The sequence below is a fragment of the Entelurus aequoreus genome, linkage group LG20 (genome assembly GCF_033978785.1).
Source record: "Entelurus aequoreus isolate RoL-2023_Sb linkage group LG20, RoL_Eaeq_v1.1, whole genome shotgun sequence".
Taxonomy (NCBI): Eukaryota; Metazoa; Chordata; class Actinopteri; order Syngnathiformes; family Syngnathidae; genus Entelurus; species Entelurus aequoreus.
The window spans coordinates 45417319-45430029 of NC_084750.1; the positions used below are offsets into that span (position 1 = coordinate 45417319).

At 43.8% G+C, this 12711-nt stretch overlaps 1 long non-coding RNA gene across 1 annotated transcript in view; it reads left to right on the forward strand.

Moving 5' to 3' along the window:
* The window catches only part of LOC133636298 (uncharacterized), a 174399-nt gene extending 162560 nt beyond the window's left edge, over nucleotides 1–11839 (forward strand). Inside the window, exon 6 of the long non-coding RNA XR_009822215.1 lies at nucleotides 11762–11839. This is a non-coding gene — a long non-coding RNA (uncharacterized LOC133636298). The remainder of the gene's footprint in view (nucleotides 1–11761) is intronic.
* The last annotated feature ends 872 nt before the right edge of the window (nucleotides 11840–12711 follow it).

Sequence of the window (12711 nt, forward strand, 5' to 3'; positions counted from 1 at the left end):
GCCACACATGTCTGCTTGGTGTTGAGGGCCACACATGTCTGCTTGGTACTGAGGGCCACACATGTCTGCTTGGTGTTGAGGGCCACACATGTCTGCTTGGTGCTGAGGGCCACACATGTCTGCTTGGTGCTGAGGGCCACACATGTCTGCTTGGTGTTGAGGGCCACACATGTCTGCTTGGTGCTGAGGGCCACACATGTCTGCTTGGTGCTGAGGGCCACACATGTCTGCTTGGTGTTGAGGGCCACACATGTCTGCTTGGTGCTGAGGGCCACACATGTCTGCTTGGTGCTGAGGGCCACACATGTCTGCTTGGTGCTGAGGGCCACACATGTCTGCTTGGTGCTGAGGGCCACACATGTCTGCTTGGTGCTGAGGGCCACACATGTCTGCTTGGTGTTGAGGGCCACACATGTCTGCTTGGTGCTGAGGGCCACACATGTCTGCTTGGTGCTGAGGGCCACACATGTCTGCTTGGTGTTGAGGGCCACACATGTCTGCTTGGTGCTGACGGCCACACATGTCTGCTTGGTGCTGAGGGCCACACATGTCTGCTTGGTGCTGAGGGCCACACATGTCTGCTTGGTGTTGAGGGCCACACATGCCTGCTTGGTGCTGAGGGCCACACATGTCTGCTTGGTGCTGAGGGCCACACATGTCTGCTTGGTGCTGAGGGCCACACATGTCTGCTTGGTGCTGAGGGCCACACATGTCTGCTTGGTGCTGAGGGCCACACATGTCTGCTTGGTGTTGAGGGCCACACATGTCTGCTTGGTGCTGAGGGCCACACATGTCTGCTTGGTGCTGAGGGCCACACATGTCTGCTTGGTGCTGAGGGCCACACATGTCTGCTTGGTGTTGAGGGCCACACATGTCTGCTTGGTGCTGAGGGCCACACATGTCTGCTTGGTGCTGAGGGCCACACATGTCTGCTTGGTGCTGAGGGCCACACATGTCTGCTTGGTGCTGAGGGCCACACATGTCTGCTTGGTGCTGAGGGCCACAAATGTCTGCTTGGTGCTGAGGGCCACACATGTCTGCTTGGTGCTGTGGGCCACATGTGAGTCCTGCTCACTCACCAAGGGCCGTGATCACACAAGTTCACTTCCTGTAGCAGATGCACTCTGTGCTCCCCAGGATGTATCAATCTATCCTTTCTTTGTCTTTTCCTATTTCTTATTGCCTAGAACAAACTTATCCTATTTCTTATTGCCTAGAACAAACTTAACCTATTTCTTATTTCCTAGAACTAACCTTCATGGGGTTACCATGACCAGGTATGTTGAGTGGGATGGATTTGTAGGTGAAGCCTTTTTATTATACACACACCATAATAATAGCTGTATGTTGAAGCACAGTACGTCTGACTATGGCAGCTGTAATGCGCCGACAATCCAAGCGTTCGGTTTCGTAGCTTACCGCCTGCTTGTGGGTACTTGCTAGCGTCATTCATTGAACAGGCGTCGACCATCTACACTTATCATTACACCATGTAGCAAATCAAATTGCTTCAAGGTCGATAAACACAACCAGAATGATAAAGACGGTTTTTCAAGAAAATAAAACGATTTTATAGTCAGAAAATATGGTTTTAGGTGTAAAAGTTACATTTGTGTTCCTATCGGAGGTCATATTATGATCATATCATATTATTATGTCATACTTCAACAGTTTTCACCTTAAAACCACAAACTTTTCTTTGGAAATAAACGTCCTCACAGAATGTTAAAAATAGAAATGTACCTCGACTGAAGACATTTTAAGATGAAAAGTTACTTTTTGATGGGCGTTGGCGCCTGTGATGTAGGGGAGGTGGGAGCGTGTGTGTGCGTGTGTGTGTGTGTGGGGTGTGTGTGTGTGTGTGTGTGTGTGTGTGTGTGTGTGTGTGTGTGGTGTGTGTGTGTGTGTGTGTGTGTGTGTGTTGGGTGTGTGTGCGTGTGTGTGTGTGGGGTGTGTGTGTGCGTGTGCGTGTGTGTGTGTGGGGTGTGTGTGCGTGTGTGTGTGGGGTGTGTGTGTGTGTGTGTGTGTGTGTGTGTGTGTGTGTGTGTGTGTGTGTGTGTGTGTGTGTGTGTGTGTGTGTGTGGGAGGGGGGGGGGGGGAGTCAACACACTCGCCGTCACGCTCGCATCGCAGACGCTGATCAAAGCACATTTGATCAGCGAGTCACATTAATGGCTACAAAGCTCAAAGCGAGGCCTTCTCACACACACACACACACACACACACACACACACACACACACACACACACACACACACACACACACATACACACACACACACACACACACACACACACACACACACATACACACACACACACACACACACACACACACACACACACACACACACACACATTCTTGTATTTGTTACCGAAAAATGCCTCCCTCTTTGGGACCAGCCTTTTTAGATACATAAAGAAGTGTATTTACAACATTAATAATATATACATAATATGCACATATAAACAAGCTTGTTGTGAAAAATGAGTTGGAATTTCACAAGCAAAAGGTCACAATTTCACAAGCAAAAGGTCACAATTTCACAAGTAAAACTTAGAATTTTGGCAGTATTTTAATACAAGTTGTAATTTTACTCAACGCAAGTCAAAATTTGACAAGAAAAATTGAAAATTTTTGCAATAAAAGTTGGAATTTTACTCAATTACTGTAATGTTTACTAGGGGAGGTGACGGCAAACATACACCAGGGGGCAGTATATACAAATATTTATTATATATATAGACAATATATATATATATTAATACTAAACAATACAACTAAACTAAGGGAATGGAGTGTGAACTAGAATACAAGAGTGTGTATGGTGTAAGACTATGTGTAGTATTTAACTGGAATGTGTGTTACCAAAGTGTTGAAAGAGATACAAGGAAGTCCGGGGGGCAGACAGGTGATCCGGGATACACGCGGGGGTCCGTGGGGCTGAGAGGGGCGTCAAGAAGTTCCGAGTCCAAAGTGGGGGGTCGAGGATCAAGGGAGGCAGTCGGGGTCCAGAGAAGTGAGGCACACAGCTCACTTCCAAGGCGACGGAGGGAATTGTGCGGGGGACACGGGAGAAACAAGGGACAAGTAAGCCACGGAGAGGAAAACCAGACGAGCGAGCATAAAGCTTGTTGCTTACTGAACACCAGGAGAAAACTAAGTTCCCGCGCCGATCCTTGGGTCCACCCTGCCTTTATCCGGCACGCCCTCATCAGGATCAGGTGTGCAGATAGCCGGTGAGTGTTTGCAGCTGGTGGCTGGATGTGCGCACCCGTGGGTGTGTCCCTGGATGTGCGCACCCGTGGGCGTGTCCCGAGGTGCGCACAGGGGTCTGAGCCGTAACAATTACAGTCGCAATTATCCAAGAAAAGCTTAAAATGTTGGCAATTTTGTGAAAAGAGTCGCAATTTTACTCGACAAAAGCCACAATTTTATGTAAATCCTGCTCAGTTGGCCTAGTGGTTAGAGGCCCCGCCCTGCGATGGGTAGGTTGTGAGTTCAAACCCCGGCCCAGTCATACCAAAGACTATAAAAATGGGAGCCATTACCTCCCTGCTTGGCACTCAGCATCAAGGCTTGGAATTGGGGGTTAAATCACCAAAAAATTATTCCTGGGCGCGGCCACCGCTGCTGCTCACTGCTCCCCTCACCTCCCAGGGGGGGAACAAGAGGATGGGTCGAATGCAGAGAATAATTTCACCACACCTGGTGTGTGTGTGACTATCATTACTACTTTAACTTTACTTTAACTTCCCCTTTGGCCCAGATTGCTTTAAGCCGGACTGCAAGCAGATCCTCCTGGTTGAGTTAGTTAGCCTGGCGAGGCCTCCTGGTTGAGTTAGTTAGCCTGGCGAGGCCTCATGGTTGAGTTTGTTAGCCTGGCGAGGCCTCGTGGTTGAGTTAGTTAGCCTGGCGAGGCCTCATAGTTGAGTTTGTTAGCCTGGCGAGGCCTCGTGGTTGAGTTAGTTAGCCTGGCGAGGCCTCGTGGTTGAGTTAGTTAGCCTGATGAGGCCTGGTGGTTGAGTTAGTTAGCCTGATGAGGCCTTGTGGTTGAGTTAGTTAGCCTGATGAGGCCTCGTGGTTGAGTTAGTTAGCCTGGCGAGGCCTCGTGGTTGACTTAGTTAGCCTGGTGAGGCCTCATGGGTCTGTTAGTTAGCCTGATGAGGCCTTGTGGTTGAGTTAGTTAGCCTGATGAGGCCTGGTGGTTGAGTTAGTTAGCCTGGTGAGGCCTCGTGGGTCTGTTAGTTAGCCTGATGAGGCCTTGTGGTTGAGTTAGTTAGCCTGATGAGGCCTGGTGGTTGAGTTAGTTAGGCTGATGAGGCCTGGTGGTTGAGTTAGTTAGTCTGATGAGGCCTTGTGGTTGAGTTAGTTAGCCTGATGAGGCCTGGTGGTTGAGTTAGTTAGCCTGATGAGGCCTTGTGGTTGAGTTAGTAAGCCTGATGAGGCCTGGTGGTTGAGTTAGTTAGACTGATGAGGCCTGGTGGTTGAGTTAGTTAGCCTGATGAGGCCTGGTGGTTGAGTTAGTTAGCCTGATGAGGCCTGGTGGTTGAGTTAGTTAGCCTGGTGAGGCCTGGTCAAAGGACGGTCTCCAACAAGGAGCGAGTCGTGATATTTGCAGATTGATTAGTCTGCAGGAAGACTTTCAGCCTGCTTGTTCCCTTCAAGCCTCACCAAAGGTGACTCATGTGTGTTCCAGGAACTGAGACATGATGTCCCCCACTTATTCACCTACATTCCACTCTGAGAGGTTCCTCGCTTTTTTTCTTTTTTATCTCTTGAAAACATTGGAGTCTGAGCGAGTGCGACACGGCGGGGGGTTAATCTCCAAATGAGACTTGAGGTGGAGATTAGTTATTAGAGATGAGCATCAGCACTAATCTGAAGCTGAGTCAGGGTTTTTATTTTTTCCTGAACCTTCAAGAAGGAAATTGGCTAATCCTGCCTGGGCACCTTTCAAAATGTCTGTCAGATGAAGATTTACACCTCCAGGCTGTCTTGGTGCTGCTCATATTCTGGAAGCGTAAACACACAAATAAATGTGATTTCATGTTGAATTGAATTGAATTGAATTACATTTATATAGCGCTTTTTTCTCAAGTGACTCAAAGCGCTTTACATTGTGAAACCCAATATCTAAGTTACATTTAAACCAGTGTGGGTGGCACTGGGAGCAGGTGGGTAAAGTGTCTTGCCCAAGGACACAACGGCAGTGACTAGGATGGCGGAAGCGGGGATCGAACCTGCAACCCTCAAGTTGCTGGCACGGACGCTCTACCAACCGAGCTATACCGTAAATGTGTACATTTACAGTGACTTTTTGGACCAAATTACTGTCAATCGAAAAAATTTTATTTTTTGTGTTGTTGTTTTTTTACGATTATGTTTTTACTGTAAATTGAAAAGCGTTACCATGGTTATTTTCATGGTTCCAGCGAGTGAGCTGCCAGTTTTACCCTAAAATCTCAATCGGAAAAGTTCCCCCATCGAAATTTGAAAGTTAAATTCTGGCAACGTTTTTTTTTGCATTGCATTATTGTTGATGGAAAAACTGTAAAAAACTGCTTTTACTGTAAACTTCTGGCAACAGCTCCAGGGCCCCCGCGACCCCGAGGGGGACATGCGCTAGAAACTTCTGGTGACTTACAGTCCATGACTGTTTTTTTACTGTAAGATCTGCGGTTGTTTTTACAGTGCATTACTGTAAAGTCAAAAACTGTACCATTCTGATTCTGGAAACTCAGTGGCCACTTTTTAGCGTAACAGCTCCAGTTGTTGTTTTCACAGTACATTACTGTAAATTATACCATAATATCTGTGGTTGTTGTTTTTACAGTTAATTACTGTAAAATACAGAAATAGGTACCACTGTTATTTTTACAGTAAAATTCTGGTGACTGAGCTGCAAGGTTTTTATTTTATTTTATTTTTTTACCACAAAGTGGTACCTATTTCCCCATTTACAGTAATGCACTGTAAAAAAAAAAATCAACAACAAAATAAAACGGACATAGACTGTTAGCTTTACTGTAAAATTCTGGCAACTGTTTTTTACTGTAAGATCTAGGGTTGGTTTTACAGTGTATTACTGTAAAACAACAGTTGGTATCACTGTTAGTTTTACGGTTAAATTCTTGCGACTGAGCTGCCTATTTTTTTTTACGTAAAATCTATGGCCGTTGTTTTTACAGTGCATTACTGTAAAGTCAAAAACCGTCCCATTGTGATTCTGGAAACTCAGTGGCCCATTTTTTACCGTAACAGCTCCGGTTGTTGTTTTCACAGTACATTACTGTAAAATCTACATGCATTGTGTTTACAGTGCATTACTGTAAATTGAAAAACGTGACCACTTTTATTTCACGGTAAAATTTGGGAGAGTGAGCTGGCAGTTTTTTTTTACTGTAAAATCTGTGGTGTTTTTACAGTGCATTACTGTCAAAATAAAAGCTTCACCAGTTATGTTTCTGGAAAAATTCTGGCGATTAAGCTGACAGTTTATTTTTTACTGTAAAATATACGCTTGTTTTTACATTACATTGAACTTTACCGTAGTTTTTTTCATTTCTTTTTACAGTTTCTGGCAACTGAGCTGCTAGTTAGTTTTTTTACCATAATATCTGTGGTTGTTGTTCTTACAGTTAATTACTGTAAAATACACAAATCGGTACCACTGTTATTTTTACAGTAAAATTCTGGCAACTGAACTGCAAGGTTTTTTTTTGTTGTTGTTTTTTTTACCACAAAGTGGTACCTTTTCCCCCATTTACAGTAATGCACCGTAAAAAAAAGAAAAAAGAAAGAATAAAACCGGACGTAGACTGTTATATTTACTGTAAAATTCTGGCAAATGTTTTTTTTACTGTAAGATGTAGGGTTGGTTTTACAGTGTATTACTGTAAAACAACATTTGGTATCACTGTTATTTTTACAGTTAAATTCTGGCAACTGAGCTGCCTATTTTTTTACGTAAAATCTATGGCCGTTGTTTTTACAGTGAAATTACTGTAAAGTCAAAAACCGTCCCATTCTGATTCTAGAAACTGAATTGCCACTTTTTACCGTAACAGCTCCGCTTGTTGTTTTCACAGTACATTACTGTAAAGTCTACATGCATTGTTTTTACAGTGCATTACTGTAAATTGAAAAACGTGACCACTTTTATTTCACGGTAAAATTTGGGAGAGTGAGCTGGCTGTTTTTTTTTTTTTACTGTAAAATTTACGGTTGTTTTTACAGTACATTGAACTTTACTGTATTTTTTAATGTATTTTTTACAGTTTTTGGCAACTGAGCTGCTAGTTGCTTTGTTTACCATAATATCTGTGGTTGTTGTTTTTACAGTTAATTACTGTAAAATACACAAATCGGTACCACTGATATTTTCACAGTAAAATTCTGGCGACTGAGCTGCAAGTTGTTGTTTTTGTTTTTTAACCACAAAGTAGTACCTTTTTCCCCATTTACAGTAATGCACTATAAAAAAAAAAATTAAAAAAAATGAAAGAAAAAACGGATGTAGACTGTTATCTTTACTGTAAAATTCTGGCATCTGTTTTTTTACTGTAAGATCTGCGGTTGGTTTTACAGTACATTACTGTAAAACAACAATTGGTATGACTGGTATTTTTTCACGGTTAAATTCTGGCGACTGAGCTGCCTATTTTCATTCTTTCTACCCCAAACATCCTTTAAAGTGAACAAGTGGCCCCGTGCATTTTTTAAATTTTTTTTGACCAGTTTTCTTAACACTTTTCTTTCTTTATACCCCAAAGTGGAGTAAGTGTGTGAAATCTTAATTTTATTTTTTTATATATATATATTTTTTTACCACAATTCTTTCTTTGTACCCAAACATCTTTTACAGTGGAACAAGTGGTCTGGTGCGTAAAACTTTTTTGACTGCTCTTTTTTAACACTTTTTTCTTTATCCCTCAAACATCCTTTAAAGAGGAATAAGTGGCCAAGTGCGTAAAATCTGTATTTATTTATTTTTGGACCGCTTTTTTTAAACACACTTCTCTCTTTATGCCCCAAACATCCTTCACAGTGGAACAAGTGGCCCCGTGGGTAAACCCCCATTTCGTCATTAATTGTAGAGCGCTTGGTCCTACCACTTCTTTCTTTGTCCCCCAACATCGTTGGCGAGACAGGAGTGTACGCCATGCAAATGAAGCCATCATGTATTCATGTGTGTGTGTTCCTATAGGTGACTCTGGCCCCGGGCATAACCGTCATTCAGCGTGTTAATGGCTCACACACTCAGCTCGTTAGCTATGCACAGCCTTCATTAGCATACAAATTCAATTAACTTTCACCACAAAGACGGGAAAAGGGGACAGTTTGTGTTTTTGACGCCGGATCGGTGCAACATGTTGCGGGGACGAGAAGGCCAAGCGTAGTGTCAGGTCGTGACCTCGTGTCAGGTCGTGACCTCGTGTCAGGTCGTGACCTCGTGTCGTCAGTCGACAAATAGACGCCGTCGACGGGAGTGTTGATTGAAAGGCAATTTTTAAAGTGGTGCACAGTCAGACTGTTGGATGGCGGCTAGCATCACTTCCACATGTGCCTGCACCTTCTATACAGCCTGCACCTTCTATACAGCCTGCACCTTCTATACAGCCTACATGTGCCAGCACCTTCTATACAGCCTGCACCTTCTATACAGCCTGCACCTTCTATACAGCCTGCATGTGCCAGCACCTTCTATACAGCCTGTACCTTCTATACAGCCTGCACCTTCTATACAGCCTGCATGTGCCTGCACCTTCTATACAGCCTGCACCTTCTATACAGCCTGCACCTTCTATACAGCCTACATGTGCCAGCACCTTCTATACAGCCTGCACCTTCTATACAGCCTGCATGTGCCAGCACCTTCTATACAGCCTGCACCTTCTATACAGCCTGCACCTTCTATACAGCCTGCACCTTCTATACAGCCTGCACCTTCTATACAGCCTGCACCTTCTATACAGCCTGCACCTTCTATACAGCCTGCACCTTCTATACAGCCTGCACCTTCTATACAGCCTGCATGTGCCAGCACCTTCTATACAGCCTGCACCTTCTATACAGCCTGCATGTGCCAGCACCTTCTATACAGCCTGCATGTGCCAGCACCTTCTATACAGCCTGCACCTTCTATACAGCCTGCATGTGCCTGCACCTTCTATACAGCCTGCACCTTCTATACAGCCTGCACCTTCTATACAGCCTACATGTGCCAGCACCTTCTATACAGCCTGCACCTTCTATACAGCCTGCATGTGCCAGCACCTTCTATACAGCCTGCACCTTCTATACAGCCTACATGTGCCAGCACCTTCTATACAGCCTGCACCTTCTATACAGCCTACATGTGCCAGCACCTTCTATACAGCCAGCACCTTCTATACAGCCTGCACCTTCTATACAGCCTACATGTGCCAGCACCTTCTATACAGCCTGCATGTGCCAGCACCTTCTATACAGCCTGCACCTTCTATACAGCCTGCACCTTCTATACAGCCTGCACCTTCTATACAGCCTGCACCTTGTATATAGCCTGCATGTGCCAGCACCTTCTATTCTGTGTCATCAAGGGAATTGGTCATTAGTGGCACACATTGTGTCACAGGACACACGACTGAATAGCAACCACATTAAAGGCCTGATCAGATAAGAGCTGTGTGTGTGTGTGTGTGTGTGTGTGTGTGTGTGTGTGTGTGTGTGTGTGTGTGTGTGTGTGTGTGTGTGTGTGTGTGTGTGTGTGTGTGTGTGTGTGTGTGTGTGTGTGTGTGTGTGTGTGTGTGTGTGTGTGTGTGTGTGTGTGTGTGTGTGTGTGTGTGTGTGTGTGTGTGCGTGCTCCAGGGACGTTGGGCTAGGTGCAGCGGTCAAGGCGCAGCATGACTTCAATTTGCATGTTTGCATATTTGACAATTAACCAAATTGAATTCCGGCGCGTCTGTGTGCGTGTGTGTGTGTGTGTGTGTGTGTGTGCGTGTGTGTGTGTGTGTGTGTGTATGTGTGTGTGTGTGTGTGTGCGTGTGTGTGTGTATGTGTGTGCGTGTGTGTGTGTGTGTGTGTGTGTGCGTGTGTGTGTGTGTGTGTGTATGTGTGTGTGTGTGTGTGTGTGTGTGTGTGTGTGTGTGTGGGTGTGTGTGTGTGTGTGTGTATGTGTGTGTGTGTGTGTGTGTGTGTGTGTGTGTGTGTGTGTGTGTGTGTGTGTGTGTGTGTGTGTGTGAGTGTGTGTGTGTGTGTGTGTGTGTGTGTGTGTGCGTGTGTGTGTGTGTGTGTGTGTGGTCAAACCCGGCAGCTTCCTCCAGGATGTTCAACAGCCGTCCATCCTCATATCAAATTTATCCCATTATGGCTCTGTCTCATTTGCATATCATTAATTAGACATTCCTATTACGTAGCTAATTAGCATATATGTCTTTGTGGTCAGGCTGTAGGCAAACCATCTTAACTATCTTGGCAGATCAATATTTAACACTTTTAACGATGCAAACGGCACAAGTCAAAGATTTGCTGGAGCTTTTTCTCCAGAAGGTTGCGGACTGAAAGTGAGCTCTGCTTCTTCCTACTCCTTTTTCTGACATGTTGGAATGTGAAAGTGTCAACAATAGAGCTGTAAACATGTTCAAAACATCACGTTTTAATTTTTTTTTCTTATTTTTAACGCGTCCAAAATAAATATTTACAACACATTTAAGTAATATAGAAATGTATCACAGATGTTGATCTATTCTAAGGAGGAATGTAGTTCATCATAGAACTGGCACACAATGTTATTCACAAAGTACCGACTTTGAATCCAGAATCGATTCTGAATCAAATCATTACCCCCAAGAATCCAATAGAATGGCATGGTGCCCAAAGATTCACATCCCTAGTAATAAGTACAATACTTACAGTATAAACACTTTTTGGGGCACAACAGGCCATTATACAAACACTACTGCCATCTAACGTCTTGGACTTGCAATTGCAACGTAATGTCACACTTGCAAAGGATATGATGATAACAAAATATAACAACTGGACAGCAGTTATCATCATCAGCTCATTTTTAAATGTTGTTCTACATGATTTTAAACATTTTATTCCAGCCATCCATTTTCTACCGCTTGTCCCTTTCGGGATCGCGGTGGGTGCTGGAGCCTATCTCAGCTGCATTCGGGCGGAAGGTGGGAATTTTAGAATAATGATGTATATATTATCACACAACTCTTATGCTTAAGGGCCGTTGCTATAGTTATTATCAATTGTGCTGAAGTTGTACTTTTTCTATCTGTGCAAAGCCAGTCGTCTCGTATCAGTGTTTGTTTCCAGAATCGGCCTGCTGACTGCCAAGGGCGAACATCGAGTAACGTGACGCAGACAAAGCAGCGACAGGGCGATATCAGGGGTGTCAGCACATTTGCATTTCATTAATAGTCATATATTGTGTCTAACTTACTATCAAACATAGTTAATATTTATCAACGCAAAAAAGTTACTGGTGTCGATTCCCATGTACTTGGAATTGGTACCGTATCGGTTGGAATGTGAACGGCCACCCTCCTTGGGTGACATGCAAAGGTGTAATCATGTACTCTAGCATGGAATGTCATGGAATGCTTTATGAGTGTGTGATTATTAGAAGGTGTGTGCACATCTGCAGGGGCCGTGGAATATAAATAAAGGAAGGTAAAGAAGCATGAGGTCAACTTAATGGAAGATGTCTGCACCGACACGCTCAACCTCTTCATAATACATCCCTGCTTTTTTCCACAGGGGACACAAAAGGGGCCAAATCCTCGGGAAGGGCACAGGTCAAAGGTTAAGCCGATGATGGTTTGAGTTTGTGGCGAAGGACAGGAGCTCCTTTTGTTGAGGCTGAGATGTTACCTGAGAGTCGGATCAACTTCACCCCTCAGGCTCTGTGCTGCCGTCCCACAGCGTTGTTTTTTTGTTTGTTTTTGGAATGGAGTCAGCTGCTCCGTAAATGAGATGCAGAGTGATGTTTTGGAGCAGGGGCGTCCAGACTCGCACACGGAGAAAGGAACGCATGCGGCAGCCATTTTGACAAAATACTGTTTTTTTGTCTTTTAAGGCTCCCTTCAAGTTTCAATCAATCAATCAAGGTTTATTTATATAGCCCTAAATCACAAGTGTCTCAAAGGGCTGCACAAGCCACAACGACATCCTGGGCTCAGATCCCACATCAGGGCAAGGAAAAACTCAACCCAATGGGTTTGGTCCAGGTTTGGTTTGGTCCACGTAGGGTCTCAGTCATAAAAAGGTTCAAATGATGTCATATATTATTATTATTTTATTATTCAACACTTGGATCTCTATATCAACTGCAGGTTTATCTGTTGATACAAAGTAAAACATTTCTTCTTTTTTTTATGTTTAATGTCCTTTTTTTTCAAAATATGCAATATTTCCCCCTTAAATCATTCAAAGTGGAATATTTGATGTGAAGTAATTGGAGCCTTAAATAGGTCAACATTTAAATCATAGATTTTTATTTTTGGATTATTGAGAGTTTAAAAAAAAAAAGGCCAGATTCATAAAAGTTTTAAAAATAAGTCACTTTTTTCTTATTTTTACATTCACTTCTTAAGTCTCGAGATCAACTTTATATGTAGATCAACTGCAGGTCTATCTGTTGATACAAAGTAAAACATTTCTTCTTTTTTTTTTTTACGTTAAAAGTCTTTTTTTTTTATGTTATAAGT